Here is an 18976-nt window from a genome sequence, read left to right as displayed (position 1 = left end):
ACGCCGGGCAGGTCAAGAATCCCCCCACTGTTCATCTCTGCCAAATGCAGCGCCCCCAGCTGCTAAATCTTGCTCTGCCGTTGCATTCCAGTACCTCTCCTGGGGAAGATGCTGACTCCTCCAGTCTCGAGCAGGAAAGGCCAGCGCAGCCTTCTTGTGGCTTGCTCTTCAAGGAGAATGAAGGGAGGGGGGCAGAGGTCTTCTCTCCTGGATAGATTAGGCCACCCCTGAGGAGTGGAGTTTGGCATTTCCCCATGAAACGCTGTTCCTCACTCCTGGCTTGCGTCTTGCTCTCCTGCTGTCGGGGTCTCTGTGAGTCTCCACATCTCTTCTCTCCCTCCAGGGATTAGCCCAGGCCTTGAGCACGTGCCGGCTGGCGTCGCTCTTCCGTTGGACTGCCGCTGCTTGCCGCTGCCCTGGCCTAGCCGCCAGCCTCGGGAGGGGCGAGGGGCACCCTGCCAACGCTGCGCTGGGCCTGCAGGGTCCTGGGTGAGAGGCGGCGATCCCTGCCGATCCCTCACAATGACAAATAAAGTTCAAGAAATATGATTGGCAATTAGCCATCACTTAGCCAAGCAATCCACCACTCATCGCCCCACGTTTAGAGAACAAACTTCTCCCACTGTTAATCTGGTACTAAAAGTGTTAATCTGGTACTAAAATCTGTGGTGATGTTTGTCTGTGGGGATTAGCTTGGTTACCCACTGGGGTGCGTCGGACCCATTTGGTGCAGGTCCTGAGGTTAAACGGGACCGCATTTACATTGGTGCGTTGGCCGGGAAACCGAGCTGTTCCCGTGGTATTTCCAAGGACAGGGAGGCCATACCCAAGGACGGATCTGGCAGAGCCGGGCAAAGCCAAGCCGCTCTGCAGACATGGTGGTTGAATATTTACTGTGTCTAGAGGGGACCCCAAAATTGTCTCCATAATGCTGGGTTTATTGAAAACGCTGTTTCATGCTAAGAGAACAGCAGAGAATATGGGGAAGGAATTGAAAGCTCCTCTGAATGATTTCTGGATTAGTAAAAAGAATCTTCCAATAACAGTGAAGTCCAAAGTGGTACGGATTTGTGAAAGCACAGGACCTGAGGAAAAGCCCCCCTTCCTGTACCATTTGAAGAGGATGCTGTGAGTAAGTGGCTTGCCCAGTATGTGGAGCAGGAAAGGGTGAAGCCTAGGGATGTAACAAAGTTCCGCCACAGATCTCAGGGAGGCTGAATGCCAGAGCATTTGGCCCCCCGAAATCGGTGGCGGAATGGCCCCGCCTGCCACCCCCCCAGGACAGGACTTACCTGGGGCGGATGTTCCTGGCGGTGGCGGCGGCTCCAGCGGCAGCTCCGGCGGCGGTTCGGTGGCTGGTCTTCCGACTGGCTGCTGCCGCTGCCATTTCCAACTTTAAAAAAAAACACACAATGTGATAGGCTATGTAAAGATTTACATAGCCTATCATGGCTAGATTTAAAAAAAACACCGTGATAGGCTACGTAAATGATTACGTAGCCTATCACGGCTGACTTAAAAAACAACAACGCGCGTACGCAAATGGTGGTGCCCATGGGCGCCGCCATTTGCATTCCTTATTTTGGCACACCTTAGTCTATGTAAACATTTATGTAGACTAAGACAGCGAAAATAAGGGGAACGCAAATAGCTTAGCGTCTACGTTATTTGCGTTCCCCTTATTTTCGCCATCTTAGTCTACGTAAATCTTTACGTAGACTAAGATGTGCCAAAATAAGGAACGCAAATGGCGGCGCCCATGGGCACCGCCATTTGCGTACGCGCTTTTTTTTGTTTTTTGTTTAATCAGCCGTCATAGGCTACGTAAACATTTATGTTGCCTATCATGGCTGACTGCAGGGACGCAAATGGCAGCAGCTACAGCCGCCGCCATTTGCATCCCTGCTAGCCAGCGGCCAGATGTCCGGCTGCTGGCGGAGCCGGCCGGCAGTTCCGCAGAATTGCTGCGGAGCACAGCCGGCCGCCCGGGATTCCGGGGGGGGGGAGGAATGGAGTGCCTCCCCCCCCGGTGAGGATTTCGGGGGGAGGGATGGAACACCTCCCCCCGCACCATCAGCATAATCCCCGAATGGTAAGTGATTTTCGTACATCCCTTGTGAAGCCCGGTAGTATGAAGGAACTGAATGCATGTCTTTGGCTTATGACTGTTGGCTTGGCACAGGCAACTGAGGAATGGGATCAGGCGAGGGTGGCTTTGATAAGCAAGGGAAGGGACCATGAGAAAGTGCAGTTGAAATGTGAACGTTTTGAGGGGGAATTAAAGCAAGCAGTAATTCAGAACTTGAGCTTAGTCACAGAGGAAGAGGGATAGCGGGGACAGGTAGACCTGGTGGGGTCCAGCTGCAATCAGCTGGAAGTACAACCAGAAGCATTCTGTGCGAGGAACGCAGACCCAGAAGGTGCCATTGAGGTCGTGACGCAGCAGCTGAGGAAACAGCAGACTGCACAGAAGTGGGAGGACGAATCACGCTTAATGCATAGCTCTGATAGATAAGCTGAAGGGAGCTTTACGGGCACAAAAGACAATTTGTTCCATGGTTGGAGGACCTGCTTTGGATGTAGGGATGTTAGAGAATTCCGCCATGGATCCCAGGGAGGCTGAATTCCAGTGAATTCGGCCCCCCGGAATCTGTGGTGGAACGGAGCAACCCACCCCACACCCCGCGAAAGCGCTGCGAAACGGAGCCGACCTGGCTGTGGCTGTGGCTTTGGCTCCGGTGGCGGTTCCAGTGGTGGTGGCAGCTCTGGCTGCTGCCGGGCTGCTGCGGACACAACTGGCATAAATATTTACGTAGCCTATCACAGAGAAAACGGGAATGCGAATGGCATAGGGGATGGCATTTGCGTTCCCGCTTTAGCTGTCATAGGCTACGTAAATATTTACGTAGCCTATCACGGGCTACCATAGGGACGCAAATTTACTTCCGCAGCAGCCCGACACTGGCTGGAGGTCCCGCTGCGGGTTGGCCCGGCCGGCGGCTCTCCGGCCTGGCCGCGGAGCGGAGCCAGCCGGGCAGGATTCCGGGGGGGAGGAACGGATCACCTACCCCCCCCGCTGAAGATTTCGGGGGGGGATGGAGCTCCTCCCCCCCCCCTGTGAATGTCTCTGGACGAAACCAGGAAAGTGTTTTGTACATCCCTATTTGGATGCTGGTATAGATGATTTAAAATGTTTTGAATGGGACTGGGAGAGCAGTTGTTATCAGGAGAAAATAGTGCCGTCTGCTCCTCCCTTACCATTAACAGAAGGAAATGGGAATCCCAGGTATGTGAATATCATCCTGCATCAGGGACTAAGTATGAGGAACGGCCTCCCACTCAGACACCTGTCACTTCTACTACACAGCCTGCCACCCCTTTTCGGAAGCAGATAAAATGTAGGAGGACTTTAGCTCCTTCAGAGATGGTACACGGGGGGGGGGGGGGACACTGTGGTGGAAGAGACAGTTGAGGAGGAAGTCATTTCTCAGATTGTGGACAAGTCCCTCCAGCCCCCACCAGGAGGAAAGTCACTAAGACAGTGACTAGGCGTCTTACGGAAACAGAGAAACAGGCTTTGGCAAAGGTGCTTGGTCCCTTAGATGCTGACAATGTGTATAAATGGGCTGCCGTGGTTCGGCCTCAGACACAATTGGATGGACACAATATTGTAGACATGATTCCAGTTTGTGCCCCAGGTATAGGACAAGTGATGCAGGCAGAACCGGAGGATGCCAGAAAGGACTGGGAAAATAGGGAGCAGTTTGGACTCCAGTACACACTGAGCTCCCCTTCATGGATCACTGCCTTGTTGTGGAGAAGGGGCTTGCATAACTCAGTGAAGCCATAAGCTATGCTGTGCAGGGCCACCCAAGACGGACAGGTCATGGCAGAGAGTTCTGACAAAATGTGGTCCGGTAGAGAAGGAAATGGCAACCCACTCCAGTATTCTTGCCAAGAAAACCCCATGGAACGTATCACAAGGCTAAAAGAGATGACGCCGGAAGATGAGCCCCTCAGGTCGGAAGGTGTCCAATATACTACTGGGGAAGAGCAGAGGGAATTTCCAAGTAGCGCCAGAAAGAGTGAAGCCGCTGGGCCAAAGCCGAAAGGACACTCAGCTGTGGATGTGTCTGGTGGTGAAAAGAAAATCCAATCCAAAGTCCGATGCTGTAAAGAACAATATTGTTTAGGAACCTGGAATGTAAGATCAATGAATGAAGGTAAGCTGGAGGTAGTCAAACATGAGATGGCAAGATGGAACATCGACATCTTGGGAATCAGTGAACTAAAATGGACAGGCATGGGTGAATTTAATTCAGGTGACCATCATATCTACTACTGTGGGCAAGAATCGCTTAGAAGAAATGGAGTAGCACTCATAGTCAACAAAAGGGTGGGAAAAGCAGTACTGGGGTACAATCTCAAAAACGATAGAATGATCTCAGTACGAATCCAAGGCAAACCATTCAACATCACAGTCATTCAAGTCTATGCCCCAACCACTGAGGCCGAAGAAGCTGAGGGTGATCGGTTCTATGAAGACCTACAACACCTTCTAGAACTAGGGATGTATGAAAGTCACTTACCTTTCCGAAGGGTGATATTCGCGGTGGGGGGGAGGCGCTCCGTCCCTCCCCCCGAGATTCTCTCCGGCCGGCTCTGCTCCATGGAGATTCCGCGGAGCTGCCAGCTGGGGCCTCCCACAGCCAGACATCCGGCTGCTAGGCAGCCTGCAAGGATGAAACTGGCGGCTGCTGTAGCCACCGCCATTTCATCCCTGTATAAATATTTACGTAGGCTAAAACGGTAAAAAAAAGGGAATGCCAATGGCGGCCTCTGTAGCTGCCGCCATTTGCATTCCCTTAGTTAAGCCGTGATAGGCTACATAAGTATTTACATAGCCTATCACGGCTATATGGAAGAAGCGAACGGCGGCCGCACATGTGGCCTCCATTCTCAATGCAGTGCGGATGGCAGCAGGTAGGTGCTCCGTTCCAGGCCCATTCCGCAGGGTGGGGGGGCAGGGGAGCTTCATTCCACCATGGATTTCAGGGGCCAAATGCACTGGCATTCACCTGTGCACTTGCATTCCCCTGGACTGCAAGGAGGTCAAATCAGTCCATCCTTAAGGAAATCAACCGTGACTGCTAATTGGAAGGACAGATATTGAAGTTGAAGCTCAAATATTTTGGCCACCTAATGCGAAGAGAAAACTCTAGGGATGTACGAAAGTCACTTACCATTCCGCGGATCTGCTTCGCGGTGGGGGGGAGGCACTCCGTCCCTCCCCCTGGAATCCTGCCTGGCCGGCTCAGCTCCGTGGGGATTCTGTGTAGCCGCCAGCCGGCTCTGCCCACAGCTGGACATCTGGCTGCTGGGCAGCAGGGACGCAAATGGCGGCTGCCATAGCCGCCGCCATTTGCGTCCCTGTATTTCACCATGATAGGCTACATAAATATTTACGTAGCCTATCACGACAAAGTAAAAAAAAAACCCACGCGTACGCAAATGGTGGCGACTACGGTGGCCACCATTTGCGTTCCTTTTTTTCTGCCGTTTTAGCCTACGTAAATATTTACATAGCATGAAAGTCATGGAGCGGCACCAAAAGACTTTGCGGGAAGCAGTCGAAGCTGCCAGCGAGGAAGAAGCTGTCTATGCCACTACTGGTGCAATGGGGCCAGGCCTGGGCTGGAGTCCGGGGCCTAGGAACAGAGGCACTTTCTTTGCCAAGCCGGGTGACTCCACAATGAGGGCCACTGGAAGCAGGGATGGTGCAACCGCAGGATGTGTTAGGAAGGTGGAAGGTACGGCAACGGCGGCAGGGGCGGTGGCAGGGGCGTGAGGGGCGACGGTGTTGCTGCGGCGGCGGCGGGGGCAGGGGCAGCGTGGTGGTATGGCGGCGGCGGGGGCGGCGGCGGGGGAGGTGGCAGCTGGTCTCCTGGCTGGCCGCAGCTGGGTGCAGCGTGCGCAAATGGCGGCTATGGCAGCTGCCATTTGCGTTTGCTATTTTTAGCCGTTCTAGCCTATGTAAATATTTACGTAGGCTGGAATGGTGAAAAATAGCGAACACAAATGGCGGTGGCTATGACCACCGCCATTTGCGTATGCGTTTTTTTTTTACTTTGCCATGATAGGCTACATAAGTATTAACGTAGCCTATCACGGTGAAATATAGGGACGCAAATGGCGGCGGCTACGGCAGCTGCCATTTGCATCCCTGCTGCCCAGTGGCCAGATGTCCAGCTGCGGGCGGAGCCGGCCGGCGGCTTCGCAGAATCCCTGCGGAGTGGAGCCAGCCGGGCAGGACTCCGGGGGGAGGGACGTAGCGCCTCCCCCCCATCTTGGATTCCGGGGGGAGGGACGGAGTGCCTCCCCCCCACCACGAATCAGATCCGCGAAACGGTAAGTGACTTTCGTACATCCCTAGTTAGGAGGCCTCAGCGAGGCAGGGGGACACCCCGAAGACTTGATGTCTGAGCTGGTTTACGGCTGAATTCTGTCCTTGTTCTGCACATCTGTAGTGTTCCTGGGAATTTTCACTGATTTTTCTTGGAACCATCCAGCTTAGGTCTTTGCTAAGGGGTTCTTCCATGTCTTGCTTTACCCTGAGCATTTGTGTCTTACAGGAAAAACTGTTATTCTGGGCTGCCTGTTTGTTTGTTTTTACTGGTCTGGGGTCCAGACCTCTTCAGAAGAGGGAATAGTGTTCTGTGTTTCGGGTAAGACAAAAGGAGAGTTCATATGGGTGAAAAGGGTGACAGTTAGGAGAAGAAGAACTAGACGCCACTCTGCACCGGTGGAAGCAGTGGAGCTGTGGAACCGATTCCAGGTACTTGCGGATGAGACTGGAGGGCAGCCTGCAGAAGAAGAATCACAGGGGAACCTGCATGAGAGTGAGCAAGAGGCTGAAGGTCAGTCAAACAGAGGCGATGAAACCCAGGCCTACAAGAAGAAGAAGAGAAGAGTGGTAGTAGTGGGAGACTCCTTCCTGTGTGGGATCGAGACCCAAGTATGTTGCGAAGACCCATGGACTCGCCAGGTATGTTGTCTCCCGGGAGGACAGATTAGAGACGTGACTGAAAGGTTGCCTGCACTCAGAAAGCCCACTGGCAGGTATCCCTTTCTTCTCATCCATGTGGGAACAAATGATACCGCCAAGCGGAGCTACGAAGAGATCACGTCACACTTTGAAGCTTTGGGAAGGAAACTCAAGAACTTTGGGCCCCAGATAGTTTTCTCATCCATCCTTCCAGTAGTTAGAAGAGGGATACAAAGGGAACGAAAAATACTCCGGGTGAATGACTGGCTACGAAGATGGTGCCAACGAGAGAGATTTGGATTCTGGGACCACGGACTATACTTCCTGGAAGATGGGCTGTTGGCTAGGGATGGGTTGCACCTCACAAAGGATGGGAAGAATGTGTTTGGCCACAGCATGAAGAACTTCATCAGGAGGGCTTTAAACTGAATCCTATGGGGAAGGGAGGTGTAATGTTGGGGGTAACGATGGACATAGGCCGTTGTGGGGTTGCCCTGTATGTGAAAAATACATACCTCGGCACAGAAATACAGGAGGAGGAGCTTGGTAGGCCCATCGAGAGCATCTGGGTTGAAATAAATGGAGCAAAGAATAAAAGGAACCTGGTGGTCGGAGTCTACTACCAGCCGCCCAACCAAGGAGAAGACAAGAATGAAACTTTTGAAAAGCAAATAGCCAATGTTTTAAGGAAGCATGATGTAGTAGTAACGGGGGACTTCAATTTCCCTGATATTTTTTGGGAGACAAATTCTGCAAAACATGGCCCCTCCAGGAAATTCCTGACTTGTGTGGCGGATAACTTCCTCCTACAGAAAGTAGAGGAAGGAACTAGAGGATCGGCTATCCTTGACTTCATCTTAACCAACAGAGATGACTTAGTGGAGAAAGTAGCAGTTACAGGAACTCTGGGGGAAAGCGACCATGTTGTACTTGAGTTCTTGGTTCTAAGGGAAGCAAAAGCCAAGTGTAGTCAAACGCGTACCCTGGATTTTAGGAAAGCTGATTTTCATAAACTGAGAACAATGATCAGTAAGGTCCCATGGCAAGCAATGCTAGTGAGAAAAGGAGTCCAAGATGGGTGGGAGCTTTTAAAAAAGGAAATTCTCAAGGCACAATCACAAGCAATTCCAACAAGAAGAAAAGGTGGAAGACAACAGAAGAAGCCAATGTGGCTTCACAAAAAGCTTAGGGATGACCTGAAAACAAAAAAGGACACATATAGGAAGTGGAAAGAAGGCCAAGTAACAAAGGAAGAGTACAGGCAGATAGCACAGAATTGCAGGGATGGCGTCAGGAAGGCTAAAGCTGAGAATGAGCTGAGGTTAGCGAGGGATGTTAAAAACAACAAAAAGGCTTTCTTCAGCTACGTGCATAGTAAAAGGCAGAGGAAAGAAATGGTGGTTCAGCTATTAAATAAGGATGGCAAAACGATAACAGATGTCAAAGAAAGGCAGAGGTGCTCAATTCCTACTTTGGCTCAGTCTTCTCCCAAAAGAGGGTCTATGACTCCCCTGGCAAAGGCGAAGTACAGGCTGAAGGGGCAGGATTGCAGCTTGAGATCGACAGGCATATGGTCAAGGAACACCTCATTACTTTGAATGAGTTCAAATCTCCAGGGCCAGATGAGCTGCATCCTAGAGTCATAAAGGAACTGGCAGAAGAACTCTCAGAACCGCTGTCTATTCTCTTTGAGAAATCATGGAGGACGGGGGAAGTGCCAGATGACTGGAGGAGGGCTAACGTTGTCCCTCTCTTCAAAAAGGGCAAAAAGGAGGAACCTGGGAACTACAGACCAGTCAGTCTGACATCAATCCCTGGGAAAATTCTGGAGCAGATCATAAAGCAATCCATCTGGAAGCACCTTGACAACAATGCCGTGATTACTCGAAGCCAACATGGATTTGTCAAAAACAAGTCCTGCCAGACAAATCTGATCTCATTTTTTGATCAAGTCACCTCCCTTGTAGACTGTGGGAATGCTGTAGACATCATATACCTCGACTTCAGCAAAGCTTTCGACAAAGTGCCCCATGATCTCCTGATGAGCAAACTAGCTCAAAGTGGGCTAGATGAAACAACGATCCGGTGGATCCACAGTTGGCTACAGAATGGGACTCAAAGAGTGCTTATCAATGGGACCTTCTCAAACTGGGGAGAGGTAACGAGTGGGGTCCCGCAGGGCTCAGTCCTGGGACCAGTGCTCTTCAACGTTTTTATTAATGACTTGGAGGAGGAGGTGCAGGGAACGCTGATCCAATTTGCAGATGACACCAAATTGGGCGGGATAGCTAATACTTTGGAAGACAGAAACAAAATTCAAAGTGATCTGGATAGACTGGAGCGCTGGGCAGAAAACAACAGAATGACATTTAATAGGGATAAATGCCAAGTTCTGCACCTAGGAAAAAGAAACCAAAGGCACAGTTACAAGATGGGGGATACGTGGCTCAACCACACTACAAGCGAGAAGGATCTTGGAATTGTTGTCTATCACAAGCTGAATATGAGCCAACCATGTGATGTGGCTGCAAAAAAGGCAAATGCTATTTTGGGCTGCATTAATAGAAGCATCACTTCCAAATCCCGGGAAGTACTAGTTCCCCTCTACTCAGCACTGGTTAGGCCTCATCTGGAGTACTGTGTCCAGTTCTGGGCACCACACTTTAAGAAGGATGCAGACAAACTGGAGAGGGTTCAGAGGAGGGCAACAAAGCTGATCAGGGGACTGGAAACAAAGCCCTATGAAGAGAGACTGAAAGAACTGGGCATGTTTAGCCTTGAGAAGAGAAGACTGAGGGGAGATATGATAGCACTCTTCAAGTACTTGAAAGGTTGTCACAGAGAAGAAGGCCAGGATCTCTTCTTGATCATCCCAGAGTGCAGGACACGGAATAATGGGCTCAAGTTACAGGAAGCCAGATTCCGGCTGAACATCAGGAAAAACTTCCTGACTGTAAGAGCAATACGACAATGGAACCAATTACCTGGGGAGGTGGTGGGCTCTCCCACCCTGGAGGCCTTCAAGACGAGGCTGGACAGCCATTTGTCAGGGATGCTCTGACTTGGATCCTGCATTGAGCAGGGGGTTGGACTCGATGGCCTTGTAGGCCCCTTCCAGCCCTACTATTCTATGATTCTATGATTCTATATCCAGAGATGACCGTATCCCAAGGGTTCTCCCCATGCCACCAGCTTTCTGTTATATCCACTATATCTAGGTTCTCCTTTAAAATCTGGCAGTCCAACTCACTCATTTTGCCTTGGAGGACCCTATGGTCCAGGCCAAGCCAGCATGACCACTGGGGATTATGGGATCTGCAGTCCAACACAATGGAGGGCCCCAGGCTGCGAACTTTCAGCCCATTATCCGTGTCCTCACCACAGACCTCTCTCCTTGCGCTGCACATCTGTAGTGCTCCTGGAATTGTCATGGACTTCTGCTGGGACGTGTCAGAGATGGCCGCTCCCCAGTGGTTCTCTCCGTGCCACCAGCATGTGGTTCTCCTGTAAAACTGGGCTGTCCAGCTCGCTCATCCTGCCCTGGAGGCTGCCAGCATTTGCACAGGAAGACCTGCAAACACAGCGTGCGTCTCCTCAGGTGCGGCCCTTCACCTGCTTGACTGGCGGATATGTTTCACCCCGTGGTCATGGCCAAGCCACTGGGGAGTATGGGGCCTGAAGTCCAGCACAGCTGGAGGGGGCCAGGCGGGGACCTGTCAGCCCCAGTCGTCCTCTCCTGACCAGAGCCCTCCAATGTACAGCGTTATGTATCCCAAAGGGATGTCTTGATCCCGGCTCTTGTTAATGTGCCTTTTCTTGAGCGCTTTGTCAAGCTCGTCTGCCCCCTCGGTACTCCACGCCAGAAGATGGAGCCCCAGAGGGGAATTTTCGCAAATACGTTTTCTCCAGCTGTGCATGAAGCTGCGCAGAGACTTCAGGATGTTGCAGAGGTGATTCTCTTTCTCCTTGTAATTATTTATAATAATGATAATTGTCATGAAAGCCCTGGGCTCTTCACCCCCACCCCCCTCCAAATTCGCTTTTGCCATAAACCCCAGATCCAAGAGCAGCGTGAGGTGACGTCAGGCATCCAGGCGCAAAGGGCTGGTGCATAAGTGCCTCCTGCGCCACCGAGAGCTTGGGGGGAGCTCAGGGCAGGTGAGGTGTGAGGGCCACTTCCTCCATTAGGCTCCGCCTCATCTAGGAAAGCCATGGAAGCCTCGGTCCTGCAAGTGGACTTGGGCTTCTTCTCGTTTTTCTTCTAATTAGTTGCAGGAGCAGACGCAAGGATGGAGGCTGTGCCGGGCGTCCCCGGATGACTCCGCTCTTGCTGCTGCTGCTGCCCCAGGCAGTCTGTGGGACACTTTGGAAAGGGGCAGAAGGAACCCAAAGAGTTATTACCGGCCAGGAGAACTCTCCATTGGCGGGGTCATCTCTGCAGAAATGCAGGCTTTTTCATTTGCAAGCAATTTCGAGGAGCCGCCTTCTAGCAGCCATCTTTCCGGGTGAGTCATCACGCAGTGATGGCGGTAGAGTGACTTTCTGCTCCTTCCCTCTCTTGTGACTGCAGTAGTTCCAGTTTTGCTTTATTTACCAGGGATTTTCCCCATCATCTGCTACCTTCCTTAGGCAAAAAGCTTTGTTGCTTTGGGGGGAAGACTTTGCAGGTGCATCAAAAGTAAAGCCCCATCCGGTGCCCAGCCTGCCCTGTCATGTGCTGCAGCTGGCCAGGTTCTTTTGGAAATTGTAGTGACCTATTAGTAGGGATGGACGAATGTCCCTTACCTCGTCCCGCAGCTTTTTTCGGGGTGGGGGGGAGGCACTTCGTTTCTCCCCCCGAAAATTCTTGGCGGGTGGGGAGGCGCCTCGCCCCTCCCAGCCGAAGTTCTGGCCGGGGGGAAGCGCCCCGTCTCCCTGGCTGCGAAAAAAAAAAGTGTAAACAACAAAAAAAAGTGATAGGCTACGTAAAGATTTACGTAGCCTATCATGGCTAGATTTTCAAAGTCAGCTGTGGTAGACTACGTAAATCTTTATGTAGCCTATCACGGCTGACTTTGGGAAAAAACAAACAAACCCGCGCCTAGTCTACGTAAATCTTTTTTTACTCTACCTGTGCCCAAATAAGGAACGCAAATGGCGGCGCCCATGGGCGCCGCCATTTGCATACGCACTTTTTTTTTTTTTTTCAAAGTCAGCCGTGATAGGCTACGTAAAGATTTACGTAGCCTATCACGGCTGACTTTGAAAATCTAGCCATGATAGGCTACGTAAATCTTTACGTAGCCTATCACGTTTTTTTTTTTTTTCCACACAAGCCTGGAAATTGCGGAGATTCGTGGAGAAATTCTCTGACATCCCTACCTATTAGAGGACAATCGGGTCTTTCTGCCACAGCTTCGACATACAGAGGAAAGGCCCACTTTTCTCGTCAGCCCTGTGAGCAGATGCCGCTCCTCCTCATCCCAGATCGCTGCCAGGCAAGATGGCCTGCGCCTTCCTTTGCGCCTGCTGGAAGACCTCGCTGGTGCTCACCCCGCTCCGCCCTTGGCCAAGGGGAACAAATGAGGGATTACATGAGAGCCTTACATAGGATGGTGGGTTGTACTGAGTGAGCAGAGGCTAGGAAGGTTTGGATTTTGTTTTTTTTACCTGTGTCGTTCTACTTCTTGTCTTTAATTGAATGTGTTTAAAAGCTCTGTCCTTGATTTGGGAAGTGAGATCAGATCAAACTCAAGGGAGGGAGTTGTGTTCCTTTTTTCTCTTCACACAGCCAGCTTCTAACCGGAGCCAAAGCTTTTGCTCCCATTAGGTCAAGTAAATTAATGTTAAATAGAAATCTGGTTTGGACCCTAGTTACAGGGGCTCTTCAAAGTAGGACAGGCTCACCTGACTGTTTAATTCCAGTCCAGGTATGGAAGCCTATTTTTCTAGCATTTTCTATGATCCCTCACTTGCCTCATCTGATCTTACAAACCATTCATCTTCGGATTCCCTTGACAGGCCTCCAGTGAGCACAAATGAAATCAAACATCTTATCAGACAACTTAAAGTGGGGAAATCTCCAGGCCCAGATTCCATACCACCTGAAGCGAGGAAAGTACACCCAGAGTGGTGGGCCTCTCCTTTGGCACCACTTTTAAGTCTTCGTAATCAGACTGGGAGGTTCCCCAAAGCTAGGGATGTCAGAGAATTCCACCACAGATCTCGGTGAGGCCAAATGTCAGTGCATTTGGCCCCCGGAAATCCGTGGTGGAACGAAGCCCCCGGCCCCACCACCCCGCGAAAGGCGCGTAAAACGGGACACTTACCTGGTGCCATTCACGCTGCTTTGCAAATGGCGTCTGCGTCTGCGGCCTCCATTCGCTTCCCTTTTTTGCCGTGATAGGCTACGTTAATATTTACGTAGCCTATCATGGCCAAAAAACAGGACCGCAAATGGTGGCCACCGTAGCTGCTGCCATTTGCGTCTGCAGACTCCACACGGCGCCTGCGAATGCACCTGGCCGGCGGCTCCGCAGAGTTGCCGCGGAGCGGAGCCAGCCGGGTTAGGATTTCAGGGGGAGGTGCGGAGCGCCTCCCCCCACCGCGAATCACCCTGTTGAAAAGGTAAGTGACTTTTGTACATCCCTACCCAAAGCATGCACTCAGGACATCATAGTTCCTATTTTTAAAAAGGGAGACCCAAAGCTTCTGGTGAATTTCTGGCCAATAAACCTTTTGTCTATTATAGGAAAACTATATACAAGGCATCTGTCTGAAAAACTGTTAACCTGGATGGAGGATGAGGACATCCTGCGACACGAAAAAAATTTGATTTTATTCTGATACATCCACATTGGATCATTGTAATGTGCTAGCTCATTTTGCAGAGAAATATATTAAAGCAAGCAGGAGAAAATTATTTACAGCATTGATGGAGCTGAAAGGGGCTTTTGACTCTGGGCCTGTTTCCATGAGCGATTTACTCCAAACTGGCTGCATGTGGAGGTCGCTAGGGATGCATGACATTGTGGCCATCCAGCAGCCACGCTGGAGCTTATTGCAAAACCGGATTTCCTGAGACTGCTTATAGTCCGATTTAGGGATGTCAGAGAATTCTGCGACGGATCTCGGTGAGGCCGAATGCCAGTGCATTCGGCCCCCCGAAATCCATCGCGGAACGAAGCCCCCGCCCCCCCACCCACTAAAGGCACACGGGACGAAGTCCCCATTGCCCCACCCCACGAAAGATGCGCAAAATGGAGCACTTACCTGCTCCTGTCAGCGCTGCTTTGGGAATGGCGGCTGTCCTGGCCGCCATTCGCTTCCTCCTCTTCCTAGCCGTGATAGGCTATGTAAATACTGATGTAGCCTATCGCGGCTAATGCAGGGATGCCATTTGCATCCCTGCAGAGGCCGTGATAGGCTACATCAGTATTTACGTAGCCTATCACGGCTCAATACAGGAACGCAAATGGTGGCGGCTATGACAGCCGCCATTTGTGTCCCTGCAGGGCTGTCCAGAGGCCGGATGTCCGGCTGTGGGTGGCCGGAGCCAGCCGGTGGCTCCGTGGCTTGGCCACGGAGTGGAGCCGGCCAGGCAGGATTCCGGGGGGAGGGACAGAGCACCTCCCCCCCCACCGTGGATGCCCCTGTGTGGAGCCAGGTAAGGGATTCGTACATCCCTAGTCTGATTATTTTCCTTAATTTGGCTTGTCTGAGCTTCTGTTGTGGTGTACACTATCATGTGTTTGTGGTACCATGTGATAGCACATGTATTCAGGGGTTCCTGCTAATGCAGAAGCCTAGTTTTTAGATGGAAAGGAAGAAAAATACATGGTGGAATCGGGCATAGGTCTGGAAAGTCTACTGAGGAGTAACTCCCATTGCAGTCAGTGAGGCTTGTTCCTGAATTTACTGTGATTGCCATTAAGCCAAAAACACTAAGTAGACCCAGGGTACATCATGTATTCAGTGGCTGAAAGGCGCAGTAACTCCCCTAGTGGCTGTGAAATGCTGTTTCCAAAGCAGCGTGTCTCTGCGGTTTGGGTAAAGGCTTTTGGGGAGTAATTAATGCCAGCTTCAACCCTTTGCGTCATTGCCTAACCAGGGGGCAGGAGAAGGGGAGTAGGGCCTGGAGGGGGGGGGGGCTCCCTTATTGGTTGAGCAGTCCCTGCCAGTCTGATGACGTTCACTTCCAATCCCCCCACCCCACCCAGAAGTACGTTTCTGTCGGTGACTTATATTGACGTGGTGCACTCCTTCGTGGAGCCCTGTGCAGAGCCATGCTGATTCTATGAGAAATCCGGGATTCCTCCGTTTGCTTTACCCTGTCATTGTCGTGGAAATATGGCCCCTGTCTCAAGAAAATTATTCTGGGATACATAAACTAGAAAAAACATGTATGGATAGCAGATGGTTGTTTCTTATGCATAATTTGTATACCCAAACAAGTCTTCAAGTCCGGTGTGGTCAACAGGGCCATTTGGCAAATGAGATAATGGCAAACAGGATTGTCTTTTGGCCCCCATTTTATTCAATTTATTTCTGAATGACTTAGCTCCATCATTGCTGCTGGTAGAAGGACCCCCCCCCCCCCATTTTACGGCATGTCTCGTTGTTGTTTTTAGCAGATGATGCTGTGATATGATCTTTAACCCAGCTGGGCTTGAAACGACCATTACAGGCCTTCTCAGAGTATTGTGATAAAAACTCATTGAATGATTATACATTTTGTAAAATCTAAAACTATGGTTTTCTCTGGAATGTCATGGAAAAAGTCATGGAAAAAGGTGCACTGGACATTAAAGGGAAATACTTTGGAACTGGTTAAAGAATTTAAGTCCTTGGGGCTTTATTTCTAATATGATCTTAAGTGGGACTTAAACGCAAAAATCCACTCAGTTCTGCAAATTGCAGTGCATCTGCTGTTGTTCATTTTTATTACACCCGAGGTGGTCAGAGTATTCCCCCAGCTCTCAGAGGGGTCAGAGCTAAATCACTGAATCAGTTATCATGCAGTTTCCTTGTATGGATCGAGCCGACAAATTCTGCTCTGGAAAAAGCCCAAGCATTTTCCTTGCATCGTGTCCTTGCAATATCTGACCCAGAGACTATATGATATTGAAAGACAGGATCTGTACCCTCTGGCTAACAGAACTTGTTCTCCAGTGGCCCATGGGATTCTGCCCAGTTATGGCATCTCACTTTCAGACATGCACCATGCATCCCATCCAGCTTTCACACAAGCACACATCAATGCCTGCCTTCCCTGCCTCCCTGCAGCCTGCTCCAATCCACCCACAGTTGCTCTCTACCTCTCTCTAGGGTTGGCGGAGAATTTCTCCCCGAAACTTCAGGGGGCCGAGCGCCAACGTGTTCAGCCCCCGGAAGAAGTTCTGGGGAGAAATTCTCCTCCCCCCCCGCCCCCCTCCCCCGGTACGGGACTTACAAACTTACAGATTTGCAAACTTGGCTGGTTCATCGGCAGGGCAGCTTCTGGTGCCGATTGGCAACACGTCTGTAATCGTTTCCACAGGAACGCCGGGAGCTGCCTGTGGTCTGCCCAGCCCAGTGCTGTCAGAAGCGACTGGCAGCAGTGGCTCTCCAGGGTTTCAGGTGCGAGAACCTTTCCTGCCCTCCCTGGAGATGCCGGGGACGGAACCTGGGACCTTCTAGAGGCAAAGCAGGGCTCTACCACTCAAGGGTGCAGCCAGAATATTGTCCAGGGCTGGCTATAGCTGGCCTTCCTCAACCCGGTGCCCCCCCTTTTTTGAACAGCCTTCTCCCAAAAGTGCCGTGTGTGTTAAGATCTTTGGGAGAGGCCTTTCTCCCTGTCCTGCTGTGAGGTTTGAGCTTTAATTTATACCCAGGCCCCCTCACAGTTGATCAGGCTGCGGGGTTTGGGATCTTTTGGGGTGGAGATAGGACACACACAACCCATTTGGTGAAAGAAAAAGGAGATTGACTGACAATTAAGAAACAAACAACAGCTGAGCCTCTCCAGAGAGTTGCAACCTATCTGAGGCTTAAGAGGCAGTGCACCACTTAGTTACAAGTACCTCAAGGCACTCCAAGCTTCTTGGTCACAACCTAGCAAGTTCCTCAAGGAAGTATAAGCTCTTTGGTCACGACAGTTAGTCTCTGTTTGCTACACAGCCTCCCTGCAGCCCAGCTCACGCCAGAGCCGGCTGACTGTGTAACCGGCACACAGTTTCAGCCAGGCTCAAGCCAGGACCTGCTGTGCGTATGAAAAGCTCCAAATCAGTGAGTATGACAGTGCAGAAATAACAGCGTCGTTTTAGCCTGGACGGCAAAATCCTGTTCCCTGAATTCTACTCAACACATACTCCCCACACACTGCACAGTAGTCCAAACTTTTTGGGAAAAGAAAGGGTATAAAGGAAAATTATAGCCACCTATCTGAAGCAGAGAATTGAAGAGAGGGCTCCTGTGGATCCAGGTGGAGATGGATGAGCTCTCTCCAGAGGCCAAGTTGCAAGACCCAGGAATGTCCGGCTGGAGGATTAATCCAAGGGCGACCCCTCATGGGAGGCCCTCCTGCTGCCAGGAGCCTTGTCCCTGTCTTGCAGCGATGGGGGGAGCCTGTCGCCCTGAGCCAGCGCCTCTTCCTCACGGACCATGTGCCCACGGCCCCCGTGGCTCTTTCCCAGCCACGTGTGACTATTGACCCACACCCCCACTCATCGCCCCTTCCCTGCCTGCAGCCCCAGAGAGACGTGAGTCTTGCCTTCACCTCGTGAGCGATGCCGCACATGGTCCAAAGCCAACTCTCACTGGAGGCTACTGCTGTCCATCGCAGGGACATCCAGTCCTTTTGGAGCGCATCAGATTCCCCTGGCACCCCAAACTCAGCTTGCGGTTGCATAGTTAGCATAATTTGCACAAATGTTAGCCATAATTTGTGGAAATTTGCAAAATGCAGCCACAGTTTGCAAAGCTTGCTATTTATGAAAAAAGACACACGGAAAATCCGGGAGCTGGTGGGATGGGATGGAGTTGGGCCAGCTGGCGGGGAGGTGAGCCTAAGTCTGATGGCAGGGAGCTGGCGAAAGCCTGGCAAACTGCACCCCCCGGGCAGATTTCTCCCTCATCCGTGCTGGAGGGGCAGGTGGCCTCGATGGCACAGAGCACCTTTCTTCAGCTTGAGAGCATACGCGCAGCCCTGATGTGGATCAGACCAAGCGTCCGTTGAGTCCAGCATCCTGTTCATAGAGTGGCCAGCCAGCTGCCCACGGGAAAGCCACAGTCAGGATAGGAGGGCAGCAGCACCCTCCCGCCCATGTTCCCCAGCAACTAATGGATGCAGGCATAGGTACATACCTTAGGCTGATATACCAACTGTGACCTGATCTGGACGGAGACAGCCCAGCTACAGTTATCCATGCTAAACACTCGTTTGGGTTACTGCAGCATGTTGTATGTGGGGCTGCTTTTGAAAATGGAACCCCCAGCTGGTCCAAACTAGGGCAGCGAGACTGTCAACGGGGCCTGGCCAGCATGATCACGTGAGGCCATGTCTGTTCCATTTGCACCGGCTGCCAGTCCGCTTCCAGGCCAGGTTCGGAGTGCTGGCATTGGCTTCCACAGCCCTAAGAGGCTGGGGGCAGGTTAGCTGCAGGCACGTCTCCTTCCACATCTCCTGGCCCAGACACTGAGATCGTCCTCAGAGGCCCTTCTAAGGGTGCCTGTGCTGAAGGAGGTGAGGAAGGTGGCTCCTAAGGAAAGGACCTTTCCAGTGGTGGCCCCGAGGTTGGGGAATGACTCCCCCACACCTGAGGGGCTCGCCGCCTGCCTGCATTGTGGTCTTTTGGGGGCCAGGTGAAGAGCTTTGTATTGTCCCAGGCTTTCCAGCCATTCCGTTTTAAAAAGCATGCGAGGGCATTTTTAAATCTTTGCTCCACTGCTGGCGTTCATCTTGGTTTTGTTTTT

The sequence above is a fragment of the Heloderma suspectum genome, chromosome 2 (assembly GCF_057233095.1).
Source record: "Heloderma suspectum isolate Gila_16-S chromosome 2, 16-S_ref, whole genome shotgun sequence".
Taxonomy (NCBI): Eukaryota; Metazoa; Chordata; class Lepidosauria; order Squamata; family Helodermatidae; genus Heloderma; species Heloderma suspectum.
This window is presented reverse-complemented; position numbering follows the sequence as displayed.